The sequence below is a fragment of the Emydura macquarii genome, unplaced genomic scaffold (assembly GCF_026122565.2).
Source record: "Emydura macquarii macquarii isolate MOO-44397 ecotype Brisbane River unplaced genomic scaffold, CSIRO-AGI_Emac_v2 contig_374, whole genome shotgun sequence".
In the NCBI taxonomy this organism is placed as follows: Eukaryota; Metazoa; Chordata; order Testudines; family Chelidae; genus Emydura; species Emydura macquarii.
In genome coordinates, this window is record NW_027130511.1 from 13349703 (window position 1) to 13373736 (window position 24034).

At 38.3% G+C, this 24034-nt stretch overlaps 1 protein-coding gene across 1 annotated transcript in view; it reads right to left on the reverse strand.

Moving 5' to 3' along the window:
• AKAP6 (A-kinase anchoring protein 6) overlaps positions 1 to 24034 on the reverse strand; it is a 399793-nt gene that overhangs the window by 357069 nt on the left and 18690 nt on the right. Inside the window, exon 2 of the mRNA XM_067534299.1 lies at positions 20423 to 20634. The gene's annotated coding sequence lies outside the window, so the exon portion shown is untranslated. The remainder of the gene's footprint in view (positions 1 to 20422; positions 20635 to 24034) is intronic.

A 24034-nucleotide genomic window follows, 5' to 3' on the forward strand; every position in this document is an offset into this window, starting at 1 on the left:
TGTATGTTTCAAAGCATCACCCATTATTACGGGCACAGTCATTTTTCATTCTATTATTACATCAGTACAAACAAGGCAGTCATATCAGGACCAACATTTACCCAAATTTATCCATTTAAAATCAAAGTTTGGACCCAGAGTGTAACAAACACTTAAAGAGAAAATGAGATAATGAAAAGTTTCCCCGATATCACCTGAAGAGGATGTCACATATCTTATTTTCCTTAACAAGAAACCAAACAAAAAACCAAAAGTAGGAATTGAAGGACATGAGGATGGTGTATTTTGCATTTACTTGATTCAGTGTTTTCTTAAAATTCATTAATTATTTTATATATAGAAGGAATAAGATAAACATGCCTGGCACAATTATAATTCTAAAAATAATCTAGTTACTAGAAGGTATTTTCACAGACAGACAGAGACCGAGATAATTTGTGCATCTTCTTTCTTTGTATATTCTAAGTGTCTGAAAGTAAGCAATGAGTCTGAAAATAGTAAACATCTCAACATTCATCCATGTCTGACTTGATAAATGTTTAGATCTCTTCACTAGGTACTAATATATCCTCACACTGATGTCAGAATATTTCCACTTACTTACACAGAATCTCTTTCTGACTTCCTTGTCTTTAGTTTACACACTAGTTTTTTAAGTCAGAGCTTTGTTTCTATTAATACATCTCTACTATAAATCATGAACATTTAGGAACAAGACTGTTGAGTAAATATCTCCTAGGTCTGGAATCAGATACCTGCCAAAATTCTAAAAGATTAAAGGGATTTAATTTTGATATGAAGATGAAAAATATTTTTATTTACCTCAGTTTCTAGAAGGTTTTAAATTTGTGAAGCTATCTGGGACTTTTAAAGAAGAATACTGTGCAGATTTGTTATTGTTTTCCAATAAATACAGGAAGTGATAAATTTGTAAATACAATTATACATCTAACTGATGTGAATAACTTAACTAGTTAAGATTCAGTTTAAGATATGGTTAGATAAACTCAGAGAATCAAATGGTAGTTCATTTTCCTATTGCCTGGGTCAACAGTGAAACAATCACAATTATTACTGTTTGTGATTTCACATATTTTCCCTTAAAAGAAATATTTTTTTAAAAAATGATCAAGAGTGACTTCATCAAGCCAGGAAGTTTAATGAAAGTATTATGATATTATGCATTCCCATCAAGCTCATAAGCCCACAGTTGAAGAATCCTGAGTCACTTACATACCTTATTTACAAAATATAAAAAATGAAGTTACAGACTATACAGAGCTAACTTAAAGCTGACACATAACTATTAGGGAACCACTCACAATAAAATCATACCAGAGAGGTTAAAATGACGTGAACCAAAATAAGTCTGGAGTGGTGTTTTTTTTGTTTTTTGTTTTTTAAATCATAGAGCAGCTTTTCTTATACCAGGATGAGGGAGGGCACATCAAATCCTGGTTCAAGTAAAAAAATTTTGAAATAATTCTATATTTGTTTACCTGAAGCCAACTGAACTGCTCATTTATTGCCTTATCAGTGCATAGGTTCTTTTATTTCTTGTTAAACCCTGAAGAAGGCATCACAGCTGTTGAAGAGCATATATTTATTGCCTATAGAAACAGCTGATTTAAAGATCTTGTTTTACCAAACCCTTTGACCTATATTCAAAATTATAAAGCAACTTGCCATTCTAAAATATGCATTATTGTTCTAATGATCTCATGGTGCCTGGAAACAGATTCTTTATAGCATGCAGTAGTGTCTAGGTGATCATAGGTTAAATGGAACCCTATGCCAGAAGAATGTTACTGTTATTCTCAGAAGGGAACTCAACGAATTGTATGAATTCATGAATTATTGTATGAATAATTCATTGTTTTGAGCTTAAGTAGCAGTATATAATATTTCAAAATAGGGAATGATACGTTTTTGTTTTCCAGCATTTCAGTATTACAAAGCAGGTGTGAATGATGACATTTGTGTTTTAAAATACTATATTCAAAGTCATGAAGGACTTCCAGTAACAACTACTAAGCCTGATCAAGGAATCTTTACAGAGCAATCCCATTCTCTTTTGGGCACCTCTTCATATCTACTGAAAAGATGGAAAAAAGAGAAATATCTTTAAAAAATAAGTGTGCCATAGATAAGCAGATTAAAACTCACAGGATAGTTTACAGTGCCAAGTAAAAATTCCTAACACAAAAAGTAAAGGATTTTATTCAGAAAGACATTGACAATACTCCGCAACCTGTTTTTTTCCTAAAATAAGAAGTAGAATGTCAGAAATGAATTGCGTCAATGCTTTTTCAAATTGTTCCTCGAACTCTTCATTCCATGAGCCAATAAAAAAAGTCTTGAGATGTAGCCAAGATTAAAAAGTTAAAAAGACACCTGAAATGAAGGATTTCCTAGTGACTGAATTAAGCTGGACTGTGACCGTTAGTGTAAGATTTACCATCACCATTGGGTTCATGTACCACCTCTGAGGTACAAACCATTTTCCTAACCACACGGAAGATATGCCCAGCAATGACTAGAACAAAGGACTGAATGTCAGAAGGAATCAAGATTCTAACCCAGATGCAGAGCTTGTGTATCTGAACCAATCACTTGAACTCAGTCAAATCACCTTTAAAATTACACAAAATTGTTTTTAGGAATTATTTTGGGGAATGAAGAAAATAGATTTCTTTGCATTTCTACAACTCAGAAATTTCTTTTTAGAAGGAAATTTAGTCTATCAAATGGACTGAAGCTGCCATTTGGGGAGAAAAAGGACCAAGTTATTTTATTTTAAAAAGTGACTACCTTGCACTCCAAAAAGTACATTTATAGTTGATGGATTTAGTGTGCTTCCTCCGTAGCCTTATTGCCACAACAGACTGCGAAAGCTGCACTGGTGGCAATAATCCTCCATTTAACAGGCTCCCAATTAGAGCTGGCCCACCAATCTATTATGTCAATGACTCTAGCATTTAAGGATCTCAACCCAAAGAATATGGTGAGATGATACACTAACAGCTGTGATGGAGCTGCTATTGTCTTTCTTGACAGACATTCATGTATTAAGGACTTATTCTTTAATTGAAATCTTACTGCCAAGAGGGTACTATGTGGCTGAAAGGCTTGCTAATGAGATGTGCAGCTTTTAACTGCTAAGCCACTCATTGCCATCTGGTCAAGCTTGGTAGTGATCTAAATCATTACTTTATGAAGGATCCTTGCTAACTTATGTAAAATGAATGGTCTCAGTCCAATTACTAATGTGGAAATGTCCACAACAAAAAAGCATCATCAAAATGCTCAGCAATCTCTCCAAGGATTTTAAAAAAGAGAGCTTACTGCAAAAAGGTAAAATGTATATTACATTTTGTGTAGATGCTTATTCATTTTCTATGTATTATAACTGTGGCGGATAACACCATGAAAACATTTTGTTGCATCTTATATTTTAAAACCCATGTAAAAGGAAGAAAGAGAGGAAGTGCTACATCTAACAATACATGCAATAAAGGGATTTTTTTGACTTATACACGTTAGCATGCAGCTTTCCTCGTGGCTTTCCTCTTGGAATTATCACTTTCCACCCTCTTTTCCGGCACTCTCCCTTTTTAATTAATCTTGCTATTACTATATTCCCCCTTCTCCTGCACTATGTCTCCTTCCCCAACTGATTTTGAGGTGCTGAGTGCTCCCTTGTGCTCTTCTTTCTTCATGCCTGCACTCCCATAAGCTGCCTTCCTGCATCCTCCTTTTCTCCTTTGTGGAACAAATGTATACGTAAATGGTATAAAAGCAGCATACGTTTTACATGCTGGTCTTACATGTGATCATGTATATTTATTAATATGAAAGTTTCACCCTATACCAGTGCGTGTAAGCTGCAACATATGTTAAAAACCATAATGTACTATCTATACCCTCCCCACCCCACTCCACTGCCGCCACACACCCTTTCCACATCCTTTTCCTGCAAGGATCACAATGTTCTTCCTGCTTTCCTAAAAGGGTGCTATCCAGTGTTTGTCTTTACAAACCTGACGGTTTCCCTGGAGACAGGACAGACAATGCACACAGCGTGGTTTTCAGTGAATGCTGAAACTGCGAAGCAAAAGATGCAGGACAGGACTTCTCTGCCATGGGAGAAGCTTCTTCACCCCCCTGCCCTCTGTTCCCCTGGAAAGAGGGAAAATCTAAAGCCATCATTTTGTGCCCTAATCAAGAGGGGTGTCAGAAAGTCTTTCACCCCTACCTCCTAATCATTCCACTAGTGAGTGTTGGGCTGGTGGAAGCAATAAGCTCAGGCTGCTCCACCTAATGCAAACTGAGTCCAAATACTCTGAGTCCAGAATTTTGTGCACACAACCTTAATCAGCTCACAGGCTGCTTGAAGTTCCTAACATGCAAGGAGTCAATTGAACTCAATGGGAGGCACAGCTGCTCAACACCTGTGGTGGAAGGAAAGGACATCTTTATTTTAAGTGCTAAGGTATCCAAATTTGAAGCTTTTGGGTCCCCCCACTTTGTAGCAGCTCTATGAACACTTTCTATAATGGAGAAGGCAGCTGCTAACAGTAGTACTATATGATTTCTGGAATGCAGGCTCAATTAAGACCCACAACCTGCCACATGAACTGCCAACACCAAACATTTCTCTACAGAGCTGCCTCTGACATTACTTATAACAGAAGCCTGGTGTACTCAGCTTAACTATGTTGGTCAGGGGTGTGAAAAATCCACACCCCTGAGTGGAGTAGTTAAACTGACTAAAGTCCCCATGTAGACAGCATTATATCAGTGAAAAAATACCTTCATTGACTTGGGCCATGTCTACACTACAAAATTACGTTGACCTAATTTACATCAGCATACAGCCACCACAGGTATTAAATCACTTGTGTGCACGCACACACTTGGCTCCTTCTTTCGGCGGTGCTCGTTCTCACTAGGAGTGATTATATCTATTATATTGTCAGCGTGGGGCAGTGTGGGATGGCTCCTAAAAGCCATTAACAATCGACATAAGCAACGCAGTCTCTACACCAACACTGCCTCGACCTAATTACATCAGCCATAACTCTACACCAGTTAGGGAGGTGATGTTAATTAATCAGAGTAGGGAGACACTTATGTCAGCAGGAGCCAAATTTAAGTGAAGACACTTCCACAACTAGGTTGACGCAAGCTGCCTTGTGTCAACCTAACTCTGTAGTGTAGACCAGACCACAGTCTTTATATGCCACCTAGTATGATAGGGCCCAAATTCTGATAGGAGCATTTAGATGCAACCATAATAAGAAAATATTAACAGCAATAATGCCATGGCACACCACAGACTTGGGCTTTATCTATAAACATTTAAAATCGGTGATACATGGAATATGCCAACTGTATTCAGTTTGCTTGGTTTTTGACTAAAATAATCCTATAACTAAAGAAATACCATGCTTAGATGGCGGTCCCTCCAGAATAGGGTTGAATTACACCAGCAGATAGTGTCAGGAAGCTTGCATCGCAACTGCCCAGGTTGTCCACCTAGTTTGTCACTAAATAGGACTTCAGGCTTTAAAAATAATCATTGCACACATTTTAAAGAGAAATTTGCTATCGGGTCAAGGAAACTATTAGCATACAAAGAAATCTTCAATATGCGCTGCAATAAGAATCTATCCTCCCGAAAGTCAATGTGTGAAATCTTCAAAATCTTACAAGAAAAAGTAAATGCAGAGACAAAAAGGACAGACAGACACAGAAAATTTACAAAGTCATTGAAACCTTTTGTAGTCTTTTATAAAATAAAGCTGTTTCTTCATGAAGCTCTTTAACATCCCCTTAAAGTTTTGACTTACCCAGACTTAACAGGGGCTAAAATAAACTATTTAAAAATGAAATGTTTCTAACCCAAAACACTTCAGCAATACAGCATTTAGTAAGAATGAATTTGGTAAGATTCTTACGACCTCTCAGGAAGGCTGACTCTTCATCTTTAGTTACCTGCAAACCGAATTTAAATCCACTTGATCTAGATGTCTATTGTCGCTACTAAGGCCCTGACAGCCTTCCATTATACATGAAGGTAAGTTATTCAGAATGCTACAAAAAGCATCATGAACTTCATGGGAGATTCCTGTGGAATTTCCATGGGTCTGATAGCGTCAGGTACCAGGCAGAGTTACTATTCTCCAACCCCATGAAGCCAAAATAACCCCTACCAACCTGGGGACCCCCATTGCAATGCTGTCACAGGATCTAGGGGTGCGCCACTCCATCACAATATGGGCTTTGAAGCTCATTAATTACTTCAGGGGGCTCTGGATCAGACTCATAGTACTTTATTTTCATTAATGGGGAAACATGAGATTTCACTGGGAGTCAAATTAGGTCAATGCTGAACTTTTGGAAACCACCCTCTTAGGGTCAGAATCTGTGCTGCATCTCTAACAGGCACACCCAGAACAAGCAGCCCAAGGGAAGGAAGTCCCAAGTGGGTTTAAGCCACCCTTGTGCACTCCCAATTCTGGGCTGCTCTAGGAGTGAGAGAGCAGCCTCCAGCTAGTTTAAATAGCCCTGGGTAACTGTCTAAATTAAGACAGCCTCCTTGGACTGTCCTGTGGGCAGCAGGGCTGCCAAGAATCTTTGCAACACTGTGTGCTGTGATCCCTGCCTCAACCCCAGTCATGCTCACTACTACGACCGGGCTTGCAAGGAGGTCCTTGGAGGAAAGGCTACAGATGTCTTCCTAAGTTCCAGTGCTGGTGGAATTCTTCCCCAGCCAAATCCAGGGCCTTTCAGAGCCCCTTTATGCCTCTCCAGGTCCTTTACCCAGAAGACAGGGGCCAGAGCAGGGGTGAGAATCTTACTCTTAGAATCTTATATTTTGATTTGTGAAGATTTAAATTGGATTTTAAATTTTTCATATTGAGTTTTTATGAGCCTTATACTATTTGCTTCTTGGAGTCAAATTTAATGACTGGGCTTCTATATATATATTAATTTTAAGAATTTTGTGGAGTATCTAAATGGTAACTGACCCCACTTTGGATATTTTATTTGATATTAATGATGACCTGTGGCTTTGCTGCACAAGTTTATGTTAAGCAGGAGTGAGGGTGGGTGTGTGGTGCTAGGAGATTTTGTGTTGATTTGCATTGGTGGGAAATGAGGGTTGTGTGCTGGGTTGAGGGACTATGTATATTTATTGGGTGTACTAGCTGTCGTGATTTGTGGCTGAGGGTGACTGTGCTGGGGGATTTTGTGTTGATTTGTGGGGGCAGTGAATGATGGATGGTTTTGAAATACTGTGGCAGCTGGATCAAATAATCCACCATCTGTGCAGTCTCCCTCATACCACCAATGAAATTATTGAATGCAAATTAGCTGTAGAGTAAGGATGGTGATTAGTTGAGTTCTCTCTGTTGTCACAATAGTTTAGGACTCTTGCCATGACAGAGATACATGCCTTGCTGTCCCATGGGTGTAATTCATAAAATCAAAATAGAACTTAAAAAGTGGATGCTAACTGTAATGACTGAACCTGGGGATATTCTGAACTAAAAGAGCTCTCAACCATGCCTGTAGCTATTTCCATCACTTCACACTGACTCAGACATTCTAGGCTTCAGAGTGAGACACAAACTGGTGACAAACCTGGAATCTTGTTATATAGATCTTTCTCAGAGTATTCCTTCATTGTTTGGTGGCTGAAATTAAGAGAGAATTTTATATTTTCCCCTACACTTCTCTTCTGTTTCTAAACTGATGTCTTGAAAGAAACATTCAAATAGAAAAGCAAGTATAGGTGTAGAAAAAATATAAGTATTAATGATTGAGTAGGGCTGTCAATTGCAGTTAATGCATGCAAATAATGCAAAACAAAAACTAGATTAAAAATGGTCGTGATTAATCACAGTTTTAATCACGCTGTTAAACAATGGAATACCAATTTAAATGTATTAATATTTTTGATGTTTTTCTGCATTTTCAAATATATTGATTTCAATTGCTACACAGAATACAAAGTGTACACTGCTCACTTTATATTGTTGTTGTTTATCTTTTCCACAGTGCAAATATTTGTAAACAGAAGAAATCATATTTTTCAATTCACCTCACACAAGTCCACTCAGTCCTACTTCTTGTTCAACCAATCGCTAAGACGAACAAGTTTGTCTGCATTTACAGGAGATAATTCTGCCTGCTTCTTATTTACAATGTCACCTGAAAGGGAGAAAAGGCGTTCGCATGGCACTGGTGTAGCCAGAGTTGTAAGGTATTTATGTGCCAGATCTGTTAAACATTCATATGCCACTTCATTCTTTGACTTGTAGGCTCTAAAGTTTTATATTATTTTGTTTTTGAGTGCAGTTATGTAAAAAAAAAAAAAATTCTACATTTGTAAGTTGCACTTTCACAATAAAACGATTTCACTACAGGACTTGTATGAGGTGAATTGAAATACTATTTCTGTTTATATTTTTACAGTGCAAATATTTGTAATAAAAAATGTAAAGTGAGTTCTGTACACTTTGTATTCTGTGTTGTAATTGAAGTCAATATATTTGAAAATGTAGAAAAACAAAAAATAATAGATTTAAATTGATATATTATTGTTTAACCATGCAATTAAAACTGTGATTAATCCCGACTATTTTATTTAATCTCATGATTAACTAATTATTTTTTTAAACATCTGACAGCCCTATATTGCATTAGTACCCACAGGCTAATAGTATCAAGCTTTGTGACACATAAAAGTCATGCAGAAAGGAAAAAACTCAATCACCTCTCAACACCAGAGGTCCCCCTTGACCTCTACAGCTTTAGATGCTCTTCATACCATTCCCTTCCCTTCTCACATTTTGCTTGATATACTTTTGTTTGCTCTTGAAGCCTTACAATTACATTTCAAATCAACTTGAATCTAACTAGATTCTGTAGTCTTGAAAACTACCTCCTCAGAAAAGTATCTTAAAAAGATGGAGAAGAAATGCAATGAATTACAAATTGTACCTGACAGCATCAAAACCTTTGAAGATATGTTGATTAAGGATAATACAGTTCTTCATAGAAAACTCCGTTTGTGAAAATATCAAATCATGTAGTGGTAGGCTACTGGGATCTTTCTGAGCATTTTGACTGCCCAGATCTTCGTAAAAAAATTCCATTGTTTGAAACAATTTTGGGAAGAAAATTTGAGCCATTTTTGAAGATTAAAGCATTTTTTCCATTTAAATGTTCCTCTACCAGCTTTTGCTGTATACAGATAATTATACTTTTTCTTTAGGAAGTTATATTGACTCAGGCCCAAAGTAAGAAGAAATTTATCTTAAACAAGTAACAAAAAAATTACATATTTTCCTGAACTAACTAGAATTACATGACCAAGCAGAAAGAAGTTATTGGAATTTAAATCTGAGTTTTTTAATTTATCATCAGTACTTCTTCTTGTGACATTTAAACTGCCTGTAGATAGGAAGAAGTTTGTCACTGATTTTAAGACGACAATATTTTTCTTAGGTCATCGCTACATAATGTGAATGAAGGGCAAAGTGATGAGAGTAGGGATGGAGAATCTTATGGCAGAAGTCTTTTTTCTAATTATCAGTAAAATATTTGCAGGATGTCATTGTATATTAACATGAATACCTTTTATAGCTTCCTTATACAATAATGTATTTCTTGTATTTTCTTACTCTTTTAAAGAGCTTTTGGAGCAATCTGCATTTCTAATATACTCCAAAATGATTTGAGGACCAATACTTATCAAAGAGATTCTCCCTCCCTCCGCAGCATGGTCAGTTCCTTTTCTAATTTCCACTTTATTCTTTCTCATTACACAACACTATTTTATTGAAGATTGTAATAGGAAAGGATAAAATATTAGTAAAAAGAAATCAAGAGAATACCTTTAGTTAGGACACTTTCTCTTTGACCTCTTCTGCAGGCTTGTTTTGTCTCTCCACCTTGTGGAATTTCTCTAGCGGGGACATCCTGTTATTTGAGATATCCAGATGGCCATATTTTGCTCCAGCAACTTGGTCTGCTGAAAATGAATCTCTATCATACTACCACTTTTCCACCAAACTCACCAGCCTTTCAGGGAAATAAGTGGTTCTCTTCTCTCACCATGCTATAGCCTTTATACTGATTTCTGCTCTCTTTTTTCCTTTGTTACTCAGCTCAATCTCGACTCTTTCCTTCTCCCATGCTTTTTCATGGATACTTCCATGCTGTGGTCACCAGTACAACAGTTGTGATACACAGACTTGTTGAATCTGGGGAGTCTTCTGGCCTCTGGGTCTCACTGATTCCAGGATTCTAGGAAGCCACTTCCCCCCCCTGCTTTTTTTCATAAAAATACTTCATCCTTTAGAATGAATCTTTTCCAGTTCCACGTGGGGGCTTAATGCTGTATTTCTCTCCACCAGAACATTAGTATTTGCTGTTTTGCCACTTCAAGGATCTTCGAGTGCCAAACAGTAAGCAGTCTGAGATAAGTTAGATATAGTTTCTCGAGGCCTCTATAATTCTTCTTAAAGACATTGTTTTAAAAACTTCTCTGGGACCTGCAATATTAGTAGCTTTCCCTGGCTCTAGATAAACTAATCTATCAAATCTGCATCTACAGCACACTTATTTTCAGGCTGGATGGTGGGAGTGAAGTGTGAACAGCATTTTGCACAAACAAGAAAGTATAAGCCCGCCCCCCTAAAAACCTCTAGCAGGGGATTTTTTTTTTTATCTTCCCCTACGTTTTTTCGTCCATCAAGGGAAATTGCAGACAAACTGACAGTCTTTTAAATTTATTCATTTGATTAGGTAGTTTTTTACTAGACTCTCAAGTTATTAAGCATTAGTTACTACTACTACACATTACCAATTTTATAGGAATGGTGCAAGGCAACCATCATTATGCCATCAACAATTAATCGGTCCTTGCAAAACAACTCCTTTTACCTTAATAGCTATGGTAGAGACATATACTAGGGAAAGTTGCCATCAGAATTAGAATCATAGAGCCTAATTCACTGAGCAGTGTAAGATATTTTGATAAGTGGGCATAAGGGAGTCCAAATTTAAGTGAGTCTAGATTGGTGTAAGTTACACATCAAGAGGCCAGAAGCTGCAAGTCCGATGTGGGTGGCTACTTTAACTTAAGCTTTCTTGAGCTATTCTTCTTTCTATGTTCCTCTCTTTTGGCCATTGGCGTGTACACTACCATGTGACTTCCTTCTGCCCACTTACCAATGTCGCATTTACATCCCCTTACACATCACTTCTGAGTACGGTCCTTTCTCTCCTTCTGGCTCTTGAAAGTGTCCCCATACCAAGCTAACTCAACTAGAAGATCTAGATAAAAGGGCTACCAGACACATTGGATAGGCACCTAAGCAAGGACAGCATCAGCACAAACCTGTGTTACAATGAGAAGACAACACGATTTGCCATGGAGTGCCGAATCCAAAGGCCCCTAAAAGCAGCAGAAAATGGACACCAAAAATATTTTGTTTTAAAGGAGACTTTTTATATACCACTTGCACATATACTATCAGACAATAAGGACAGTGCCTTACAAAGTGTACCATTAACATACTGAACAAAGGTTCCAGGTTGGGGCCTTCAGTTCCAGGTACGCAGTGCCTCCTGTTGAGCTAAGGTTAGGAGCAGCACCGATGAGCCGCAAGCAGCCACTGTAGCTGAAGAGAGAGTAATTGTGATGTGTCTTGGAGTATGAGGAATCCCAATGGATTTCCCCTCCTTCCCTTAAAAAGAGAAACTGCCCCCACAAAAGGAGCATACTAGGGTGCAGCATCTCAAACTCTGAAAAGAGGCAGTCAATAGATAAATCTTTGGATGTACAAAAGTGTAATGGCTAGACTCAGGCTAGTGAAAATGTCTGTCAAACTTCGTCAAATGTTGCATATTGATGCATACACCATCACTAATAGTTAATCAGGCTTGGATAACTGGCAAACATGCCTCACTAGCATAAGTTACAGGTATTGGCAAAACTAATTTTACATGGATTTGTATGGATTTTCCCCCATGTTACTCAAGTGTCTCAGGAGAAACATCCTGGCAATAATCCCTTTCTGCAGAGGTTGCATTTCTGTTTCAGCACACGGGCTGCCTCTTTTTCAGCCAACACCCCACTGTGCCACTTTTCCTGATTGGTCCAACTGCAGCACCTCAACATCTAAGTATGTTGAAAGCAGAATTGTTGTTGGCATTATCTTTTTCAAAGCTGTTCAGCTCCAGCTTGTCATTTGCCTCCCGGGCCCTATGACTGACAGCAGTGACAAATCCATATTCCATCAAAGTTCAAATTCTCAATTACTAAACAGGAAGTCATGGTAGGGGAGGGAGTTTCACTTAGCCTTCAATTGCTTATTCCTTCTCCTGTTTCAATATTAACACTCTGCTGGCACTACTTCCACCAATTCTCCAGTAGGTGCATGGGGGTGCCCAAAGATTAAATGCTAACCTAGTTTCTTTTTGTTCTGTGTCCCACCCATCCCTCATCTTTTATGCTGAATGCTCTAGGCTCAGTCCCCCAGCACTCTGGCAAACAGATTTCCCATCTCACACAAGGAGGGAGGAGGAGAATGGAGACCTGCAGAGGACGGGCCCACACTCCACTTCATTCCTAGACGGCATTTCCAAGTTACAAAGAAATCACCTAGGTGGAACCTAAGGACAAAATTTAAGTTGAAAACTAATTAGAAGCAATGGGATAAAACTGACCAAGAGGAAAATTTAGTACAGTTCTGAAGTTACACTGAATATCGCCTGCTTCCTAGACTTAGCAATCTGAAACCAAGGTTTACAGGGTACTTAAGGGTTCACCCAGGGAAGCTATTTCATTGCTAACATGTGCATTTGGAGAACCAAACTTGTTTCCTTTTATCTACAGATATGAAGGGACATTCATAGTGGCTGCAAAACCACTGTCTGGCCCTACATCATTGGCAGAGCGTCTCCAACCCCTGCCTTTACACCAGGATGTGAGAGACTGGAAACACTCCAGTTTGTTCTCAAAATTAACAACTTGTAAATTTATTAAAATAAAATTGAGATAGAGATTTTACTGTCAAAGTCCCAACAAAACACAGAAAGTGAATTTTTGGAAGAGAACTAGTCTGTACAATATGACCTTTAAAACAGCATCTCTCTCATATCTGCTGTGTCACTGCTTTGGTAACAGTATACCAGACATGCTGAAATCTGCTATGTAACAGTCTAGTTTCTCGGAAGCTGCACTCCCTATTCTTGTTGCAATATGAATGTGATTTATTGTTTTAACAGAATCTTGTTATATTTTTTAAAGAAAGTCAACGTGGCTTAGTTTAAGAAGAATGTAACAAACACTTGTTCGTTGATAAAAATATTGAGCAGAAGTATTTAGGGTCTTTAACCTTCTCATGGGTGACAGCTGCTAACAACTGCATGCAGAGAAGATCTTATTGTAGCTCAGATTGCAGGTGGCAGTAATGCAAGGAAAGCTACCTTAGCTATCTGATTTTTAAGATACCCCCCAGCTGAATATCTGACTCAGAAAAATACATTGGGGAGATCATTCTGTCAACTAAATTCAGATCTGAATCACAATTGTTTTGCTTCTTAGCAGACATTTTATCAAAGCGTTCTGGGCAGTGTTTTATTACTGCCACAATTGTTAGCTAATATTTTTATTGATGTTTCTCTAAAGTATGTCTTGCAATATCAAAGTTTTAGAAATGAAGAGAGGGTTATTTTAATTTAAAAAATAACTAGTACATCTACTCTTGACCTTTGACTCCAGAAATAGAAGAAAATGGGAATGCTGATATAGGTTTAGTAATATAAATCCATTCTTTAGATGAAGTTCTAGTTACTCAGTTTCCTTCAGCCCATCTCCAGAAGCTGTCCAAAATCTCATGATGTCTTCTGCAGAGACATGGATACAACATCAGTCTTCTGCTCAACTCTCCCTTTCTCAATATGAGTTCTAAACATCCAAGGTTTCCCTTGGCAATACATATTAATCATTTATTTTTTCGCTGTATCTTTCTGTCTAATTAATGTAACATTTCAGTATACAATGTTTTTAAAATCTATCTTGTTTTTAGCGGTCTTTCTTAGCACCCTTTCAATTCTCCTGGCAGTGAATATTCTATCACTATAATAAGGGTTCAGACTTGACTATGGGATGGTCCGACATCAGCTAGAGAGGTATTTCCTCCTAAGAACAGAAGAAGGGCTATACCAGGTCAGACCAATGATCCATCTAGTCCGGTATCCTGTCTTCTGACAGTGGCCAATGCCAGGTGCTTCAGAGGGAATGAACAGATCAGGCAATCATTGAGCCATCCCTCCTATGTCATCTATTCTTAGCTTTTGGCAGTCAGAGGCCAAGGACACCCAGAGCATGGGGTTGCATCCCTGTCGATCCTATAACTTCTCAGAGCAAAGGGAGAAATACACAAAGGGTCCAGGATACTGAGAGAGAGAGAAATATAAACAATCTGCTTTAGAGCCACTTACAGACTTGCTTTATTTTACCCACACAATGAGCTGTTACACAATCAATATTATCCTCTGACAGCTCTCTGAGAAACTTCATGTCTGCAGCCTAACCCTGAAACTATGACAACGTCCAGCTTACAAAGTGACCAGCAAAGGGCATCTCTTAAAAGAAAAAGCCATATGAGAAAGCATTCACTTTTATAGTGACAAACTGGGAAGCAGGATTAGAGGAGCCTGGGCTAGTGCTCTTGGTTGAACACTCCCCCCAACGGAATCGTTAACACTTCTATTAGTCCAGACTAATACTACAGAGCCTCTCTTGTTAAAAAGTGTGTCAGCTCTCACAGGACTCTGCATCGTGGGACTGGGAAGTCTATTACACAGCTATTTCTAAAAGGACGGTTGCAGCTCCTCCCGATGAAATGTGCCTTTGTCAAAGTAAAATGTGGCATTTTAAAATGGGAGCTATTTTAAATGCAGGCTGAATATACTTGGTGTCTATGAGGCAATAGTTTGAATTGCTGCAACTTTGCTTTTAAAATGTCAGGCATTTCAGTGTCTGCATTCTGCTTCACAGAAGAGACTGGGTTTTTGTTGGTTGGTTTGTTTTCACAGTGAAGGTGCTGCAGTTCAAATGATGCTGCATTCTTTAGTGTTTGAGGGCCCGGTCCTGGCGGGTGGGTGGTGGGGAGAAGATAGGGAGGTGTTGAATGCCTCCTGAATGGAAGGGGCTCATCACAATTCCAGGAGACATGTAGCATTACAGGAACAAGCCCTAAAACCAGGTGGGTTGGAACAATCTGTATAGTGAGAGTACTGAGAGCCACTGAACCAAACTGCAAACCCTCTATATGATGGAAACCATTTCAAGCCAGGGGGTGCGGCAGCACCCTTTCACCCCTAGTTCTAGCACCTATTCCAGGTTCATAAGAGCCAACCTCAGTGCTAAATTTTCTGACAAGCCATATTGCGTTTGGGATGCTATGATTATTCCATTAACTGGTAACAAGTAGTTTACAAATGTAAAGTGCCTTTTGTCTCAAGGTCTCTAAGAGAACATCACATCTATATTCATACACTCAGCCACTGAAATGCAGCCACTTCTAGAGCGGCAGATGGACCACACATTGTGCAATAAGTGGGAGAAGGAGAAAATTTAGCCAAGGATGTCAGGGCAAACCTTTTTATCTGCCATGTGCCATGAAAACTTTTGTGTCCATGCAGAACTGATGACTTATTTTTTCCAGTGTCTTGTCTGAAATCCCCTGACATAGTAAACTGCACCGAACTCTATTTTTTGATGTAGAAGGATAAAGAGCTGAGTCAGCCTTGGTGGGATTCAAACTTCCCAGGAGTCAAAGTATTTCAAACCCAATACTTAGACCATTATGCAGGGTAGGAAAAAAGGTATCGTTTCTGCACTACAGGATTCTTTCCTTTCCCCAGAGGCTCAATGACAACCCATTCTCATAATCCACAGCTTTTCAACAACAAGGGCCATAATTTTATCCTGGTAAGTAAAGCTCTATCAGCACCTGACACATTCGTATGTGCACAATACACCAGAAGGGATGTTACTTATCTAATTTTCTATATTAAGAATACAATTCTGGTTAAATATATTTACAATTTACACACACAGTTATTTGGTTAAATAGGTAAAAAAAATACCATCTCCTTTGTTTTAAATGAGAATTGAACCCATGAAATATAATAAAGTTGAAAATCCTATAAAAAGGGCTAATGAATTAACACGAGCAATGAACTGATCATAGCATAAGAGACATTCCAAGTGTTATCTCACTGCCTCTCTCTCGATATGCAGCAAATTTAGCCATTCTTCAGGAATGCTGAGGACTAGCCTACACCTCCTCCCTCTACATTAACTGATTAAACAGCATGTGTGTATGCCTGTTTAATAAAGGAGGTGGCTACCTGTACTGGCTCTCCTGGAAAAAAGGAAAGCATCCCAAAGTCTCTATCATTAAATATGGCCATTTAAAAGTATGAAGATGGCTTTTCATATAAAAGATCTTCATATAAACTACCCTTACTGGACCTCAGTTTCTGTATTCTGCTCTTCAACTGAGAGGAGAATTCTGCCCTTAAAAGAAAGACTTTTCTCAAATCCCCAGAAATTAATACTTATTTAAATTACACTTAGAAAATAATTAGTTTTAGGATGAACCTTTCCAGTCAGCTTTGCATCCATGTATTATTAAACATATCTTATCCTGAAATATAATATTCTAAACAAACAGCTTATATCAGTATGTCTCATTGAGTGTACACTCACCTCAGTATAACATATGGGACATACAGTACAATGCAATATCAATTCAGGGTCGTCTCTAGAAGGGAAGCAGTGTATTGCCAAGACTAATTTATGAATTCATATGGAGCAATGATTTTCTTAAATACAGTGGCCTGAATTTCAACAGTACTGAGCACCTGCAGCTCCCAATGAAGTCAATGGCACTCAGCACCTACAAAATTCATGCCCCAAATCCTGTCAGTCTTTACATGGCTCAGTAATTAATTTTATATTAGGGGTGAATAAATAAAGAGATATTGGGAAGGATTTTCAAAAGTGCCTATGTGACTTAGTAGCACAAATCTCATTGACTCTAATAGAACTTGTGCTCCTAAGACACTTATGCACTTTTGAAAAGGCCACCAATTCTGATTCAGATTTGGGTTCTGCTGTTGAACATAATATTTGACCAATTCGCCGTCAAACTCCTTTTCTAGTTTACACTTCAGGGATGGGTTCCTAGGCACAGATCCCAACCAAAAGAAGACAGCCCTCTGCAAAAAATAAAATAAAATATATATTTTTTTAAATCTAGGGATGGGAGTTTTGGAGCACAAGCGTTTTCCATGTTGATTCTGGGGAAGAAAGACGTCTGTCCTACACGTGAGGCATGATAACAATTGCATTACAACTTGCTGACACAAACATCTGAATAGTACCAATGTTGTATGTACTGTTGCTGGAGTTGGTCTTTCAGACTGTATAACAGCTGGCTGGGTTGGACCCAGATTTTTGTCTGACCCCTGCACTCAGCCCCATGTCACATAGCAATTGTCAAAATTAATGTTCTACAATAACATTATTACCAAGACAAAGCTAGAGAAGTGCCATCCCCAAAAACTGCAAGTGCTTCGTGTTATACCTCTGTTTCTAACCACACCTCACCATAAATGTGTGCATGCAGAACTACAGCATTAATCCTGGAGAGTCCCTCTCGCTCCAAGTGCGGATATAGGCAGGATTTTTCATTTTCAGAACAGTCCAAATTCAGATTCCAATAAGATCCAATAAGAATAAACAGATTCCAATAAGAATCTCCGTGATTATGAACATTATTCATTTCAGGAATGATGAACAGAAGGATACAATGGAAACAAAATGGAAAGCACCATGTAGCTTTGCTTTTTTCGAACCCTGCTGCAAGCAGATTTTATTATTCTGATTATGTCATGATACTTTAACAGTAACCAGAATTGTGTTATTTCTAGGAAGTCTCTACAGCAGAACAGGCCAAGATTGTTGGGAAGAAATGTATCTATTTCTTTAGTACCACTCTCCCATAACTGGTGCCCCTCCCCCCCCCCACACCTCTCTATCTCGCACTCACCCACCTGCTCCCCTCCCCCAGCCTCTAGGGCATATATTAAACAAACAGTAAAACCTCACTAATTAAGATATTCAACTGGATCTAAGATCAGCATTGGCTGTGTTGCGTCAAGAAGCCAGCATTGTCATCACAGCTCTTGGGTCAAATGGGTGTTTCCAGAGCAAATAATGCTGTCAAGGGGGAGAGGGGGGCACTGAAGGGTGACAGAGGGGGGAAAAAGCTTTGAAAATGTAATTTTATTTTAAATTATTAGAAAAATCCTAAAAGCATTTGCACTGTGAAGGACTTTCTGGTAGATCAATTTCACAGGACTTAGTTTCCCTAAACTATTTCCTATCATTCATAGTTAAGTCTAGTCCTGAAAAATTCTAGTGACAGTGAAAAATCATTATCTGCAAAGTGCGACAGAACTCATCTTATTATGTACTAACAATGTCACATACTCTCTCCAATCATATGGTGTTTTCTCTCTCTACCAACCTTTAATTACATCCATTCTGATGATACATGTAAAGGCTATCACATGAATTGATCCCCCAAATTATTAGTAAAAATGCTTTATTCCCCAGAATTTCCATATTTCAGCCACCAGCCGACATCCTCCCTCTCCCTCTTGCTAACTCATACCTTCTGAGTGTGCATGATGAATACCCAGTGATCCCCAGAGATTATTACTTTTACAGTGTAAACCACCACAATTCATTTTAGCAATCACAGTAAGTAAAGCAATATCACGGTGATAATTATCTACCTTTTTATGTTTTGTTATTTGTAGTTTAAATACAAAAGTTATTATGCACAGATCACACTGGAAATAGTGTATATGATGCAGTGCAGACTGTCTAATTAAAATCTAGGTGCTCCATTTCAGCTAGTACCAGATGAGACCATCATGCCTTTCCTTATGAAATGCAAACCAATCTGATTATATGTATTGGTTTTATGCCTCATATTTAATGCTTTTTGGTCCTTTATATTTGATGAACACCACTAAAAGATTAGTGATTGCTATTCCTTCCTGCTATACTTTTCAAATACAAACTAAAACTGAGCAACACAGAGCCAGAGACCACTCCCTAATTCCTAGTGGACATATTATATTGATCAATTAAACTGACATGTGTCTGGTCTTTTCTCTGCTTCCAACAGCACAGAGCTGAAACACTGAATCATCTAAACATTCAAAAACAAAGAATTAACATTGTTCTATCTGAGCCAGTCTGATTAACTTGGAAGTTAAATAAAATCAATGTGGTTGCCGGAAGCAAGACCATGATATAAAATAGAAGCCATTAGAAATTATAAAGAGTTGCTACATTTTGCAGGTGTCATGTTATAATCTAGTCAATGGTGGTCCTAAAATACATATATATTTTTCCTCTGGTAGTAGAGGGAGCCATTACAATTATTCATACTCTATTTTATTCATGTATTGAAAAGATCAGCAACAACACATGGAAAGCCTGAATCTTTGACTGCACCTTTTACTGCAATTGCAGCAGAGAAAAGAGAGCGGTTTTCCTTCTAATAAAGAATATGTCTGAGATCCACTAAATACATTTTACAGTTTATTAATAGAGAGACAGAAAGAAAGGAATTCAGTAATATAGCTGGCAGCTTTTGGGCTTTCAAAATAAATACTTGATAATGAGGGATGATAAAACAATGAGACAAAATTTGTTTTGAATTCTGTTTTTTAAAATACCAACTGCATAGTATAGAACAGTACCACTTTTCAAAGCAATACAGTGCCAACTGCTTATTCAGCACTGGTTTGTGTAGCATTTTGTGTATTACCATGTTATCGAAAACCCAGTGGAAGTAAATAATATACATGCTGCAAACCACTGAAGAGTTCATAAGTTAAAAGGAAAGCGCTACAGAAAATAATAAAATTTCACTATAAAAAGGAGGAGAAAGGATTATTCTACCTTTGTGGAACTAACAGTGAACAGCTGTATGTTCTATTTTACAGAAAAATCATATTGTTGTAACAATAATTTAAATGTGAAATTCAAATATATTCCTAAGAGATCCTCAGAATATCATACACAAATACAGCAAGGATAATTATAAATATTTCTGGCTGCCTGGGCCTCCTGTAGGCCTTTGTCTTAGCCTAACTGTCTGAAAAAAAATATTTAGGGATGCAACATCTTTCTTCAAAACCATTTTCACAAGGCAAATCCCACACATTCTAATATTAGAAGAGACTCATACAAAATCAGGAAAGCAGCAGTGCAATTAAAAACAAGCCTACATTTAGCACTTACCATCTCCTGTTCAAACCATCCTCTTTTGATGTTTACGGCACATCTGTGGGATGCAATACTAGGAGGTGCCTTGTGTGACCTACTGCATGATGCTGTGACATCAGTTCAGATGATGCAGCTCATTATGGGAAAGACTGCTGTTACCATGGCAACTGAGATGTGATAGGAATCCTTACTGCATTTCCAGGGGAGCCTGAGACAATAAGGAAGCCCTTTAAAGAAACAGACAAAATGCAAAGGGGTTCTTAAAGTGCCATGCCATAAGATTTCAGTGTCCATGTAACAGTACATGTTTTCTCATTGAATTAAAATTTAGACAAATAAATTATTTCCCCACTATGATAACAAATATAGACACATTAATTTAAATTTGTTTCCATATAGGACACTTCAAATTTACAATAAATTGATTTACGACACAAACAATTTAATAAAATATTGTTTTTAATACACAAAGATCCTTGTTTTAAAAGAATTTCTGCAATGTGTTTTAATATTAAGGCTGTTATAACATGAGCTATTTAAGGAGAAAAAAGGTGCCACCATGCCCCACATCACGTGACATTTTTAGAAATTCTCCTTCCTGGTACTAAAAAGAAAACTGGATTACAGTTTAACATTCTCAGCATTTTATGCTCAGAAATAAGTTACTATGCTTTGGTTTTAAAACAAAAAATAAATTTCTATTCAAGAGGGTTGAAGTAATTTCTAATCAGCCAAGTAAAAAACCTCCTCCTAATTTTTCAGCTGTTCTCCAACCTGCAGTACCATCTGCATGCTGAGTAGCCTGGCTTTCATCTGTCCATCAAGCAGACACACAAATGAAGATTTAGAAAGCTTTTGGGCAATCTGCATGCCTCCTGGTCCACTCAACCCTAAGCCCCCTCCTCACAGCAGTGGCAGGGAAAGATATTGAAAACAAGAGAACCTCCTCCTAATTTGCCTAGGGCTTTGGATTGGTAGATCAGGCTGTTAGAAATTACCTTCAGCGCCTGGAATCCACCTCCCTACCCCCCTTCAATAGCAGCAGTTGGGACAGGAGAATCTAAGTGGCTGTGTGACACAAGTATTAACTGGAATGGTGTGACAATGAGAATTCGCAACCAAAACAAAACCAGCACAGTTCTGGCATTTTGACAGTTCTACTTGGATGAGAAAGTTTCTGACAAAACCTCTTTTCCCATCCATAAAAATGTACCATGTAGAAAGGGACAAAAAAAACAACAAAAAACATCACACTGAGACTGGTGATCAGAATAAAGGTTTGTACAGAAAACCTCTAAAGACTGTTCTATCTGATCCAGTCTGATTCATTTGAAAGATAAGTATTCCCTCACTAAGGTCAGAACAAAAAAGTGGTTCAGACTTGAAATCTATGGGAACACAGTGACCAGAGATAGAATGATAACATTAAAAAATAGAAATGGTGAGCCTAAACACAAGAATGATTCAAGTTACATCCTCATGCTCACAAGATATTTACAGCTCATTTTTATTTTTCGGTGTTTAAAACTTTCTTTCTGGTCTCTGTGGATAAATACTTCCACAAATCAGACCATAACCATATAAAATAAAACTTATGTTGGTCTGGTACATTAAGTCCAAGTATTTATAATGTTCTGATCACCATGGTATCAGAGTTATTTAACATTCTAAAAATTTAATTAAAGAGATCTCTATTTCTCTCCTTCCAATTGCTGTTTGGTAGAATTTTTTACGACTATTGCTACTACGTGGAAAAAAGTGAATTTTATATTTTCTTACAAAGGTGATGGGATTCAAGATCATACAAATGGCTGAGCAGGAAAGAGTAATAAGCTGGCTGCGAAGAAAGCCTCATGCCTCCCTTAACTTGATTTTTGGGTTTCAAACTGCATTGTTCTTGAACAACATAATTGCTGTGGGAGGTCACGATCACAGAAGCTAGACAAGTGCAGTGTTACATTTTGAGCTAATGGGATTGCAGACCCATCTCTTCTCAGATGCACATGGTGCTGTCCATGGAGCACTGCCTTCAAGTGTTGCAGGACTTCTGTACTGTGGCACATATTCCACAATGTCCAGCACAATTCTCTGGAGAAGGTGTACAACGATTATGACATATTTTGTCTGCTTGCACCTGCTCACAACTGGATCAACTCTGGATCTGGGGGCCCAGGTATTATTATGAGTACCACCATCACATTTGGATCTGTGGCCAGAATCTTCAAAATCCTAAAATGATCCCTTATCCCCAAACTTTGGATGTTTTATTATCTTGGAATGTGACAAGATCTCAACTGGTAGTTCTGATCATCACTAGATAGTGATCAAACCAGCAGAGAAAGAGGGTGCTGTTGTAATCCTCAACTATGATGACTACATTAACAAGGCCAACCGACAACTCTCCAACACCACCTACTATAAAGAATTCAAAGAGCCCCCACCACAACTTACACAGCAACTTAAGAATATTATCAAATCTTTCCCTAAACAACTCCAAGAAAAGCTATACAAACTCCTCCCCCATGAAGCCTCCCCAGGGACCTTCTACATGCATCCCAAGATACTCAAACAAGGGAATCCAGGCAGACCCATCATATTTGGCCCTGGCACTCTTACCAAAGGAGTATTGGGATTCATAGAAACCATCCTCAAAGGGCCAGCTTCCTGCAGGACACAACTGACTCCCTCCACAAACTCCACAACATTAAACAACCTCCCTCAAATCACCATCCTGGATGTCACTTTCCATCACTTCAACATCCCTCACAATGACAGAATAGCTGAATTCATCCAGGAAAATAATAAAAGACAAAAACACCCCATCACCTGTGGGTGAACACTTTGCACAAAAATGATCACTCTATATCTGACCTTTCAATCCTCATCTTCAAGGGAAACCTGAACACTTTCAAAAAAGGGCCTGGGAGCTTAAATTCATTATTCTGCTAGACTCTAAAAATCATGGACTGAACAGACACACTGGATTGATGGTTTATTACAACAATCTGTAAACCATTAGCCCCCTGCCCCTCCCTCGCAGTCCTATGACTGCAGAGGTGTTACTCTACCTTGAATGGTCCCTTGGACTATGTGCTAACTACTTATGCTAAACAATCTGTTCTACCTTGCATTTTGCTGTGAGGCTTACAGTTCCTTTCCTACACCTGAAGAAGGGCTCCGTGTGACTCGAAAGCGCCTCTCTTTCACCAGCAGAAGTTAGTTACACTACAGCTTATGATTGCATAACTTAGGTCACTCAGGGTGTGTGTGAGAAAGAGAATAAATATCCTGACACACACCCCGAGTGACTTAAGTTACACTCACATAACACTGTCCACACCGGTGCTTACGTCAGCAGGAGAACTTCTCCCACTGACATAGCTACTGCTACTCGTGGGGACTGGAGCAGTTAAACTGATGGAAGAGCTCTCTCCCATCGGCTTAAATCAGCAACATTAGAGAGTTTACAGCAGCACGGTGGCATCGATGTAGCTGTGCTGCTGTAAACTCTCTAGTGTAGCTGTGCCCCAATAAAAGATATTACTTCACCCACCTTGTCTCAAATATCCTGGGAGCCACACAGCTACAACTACACTGTATGCACAACGGAGCCAAGTTAAGGTTTTC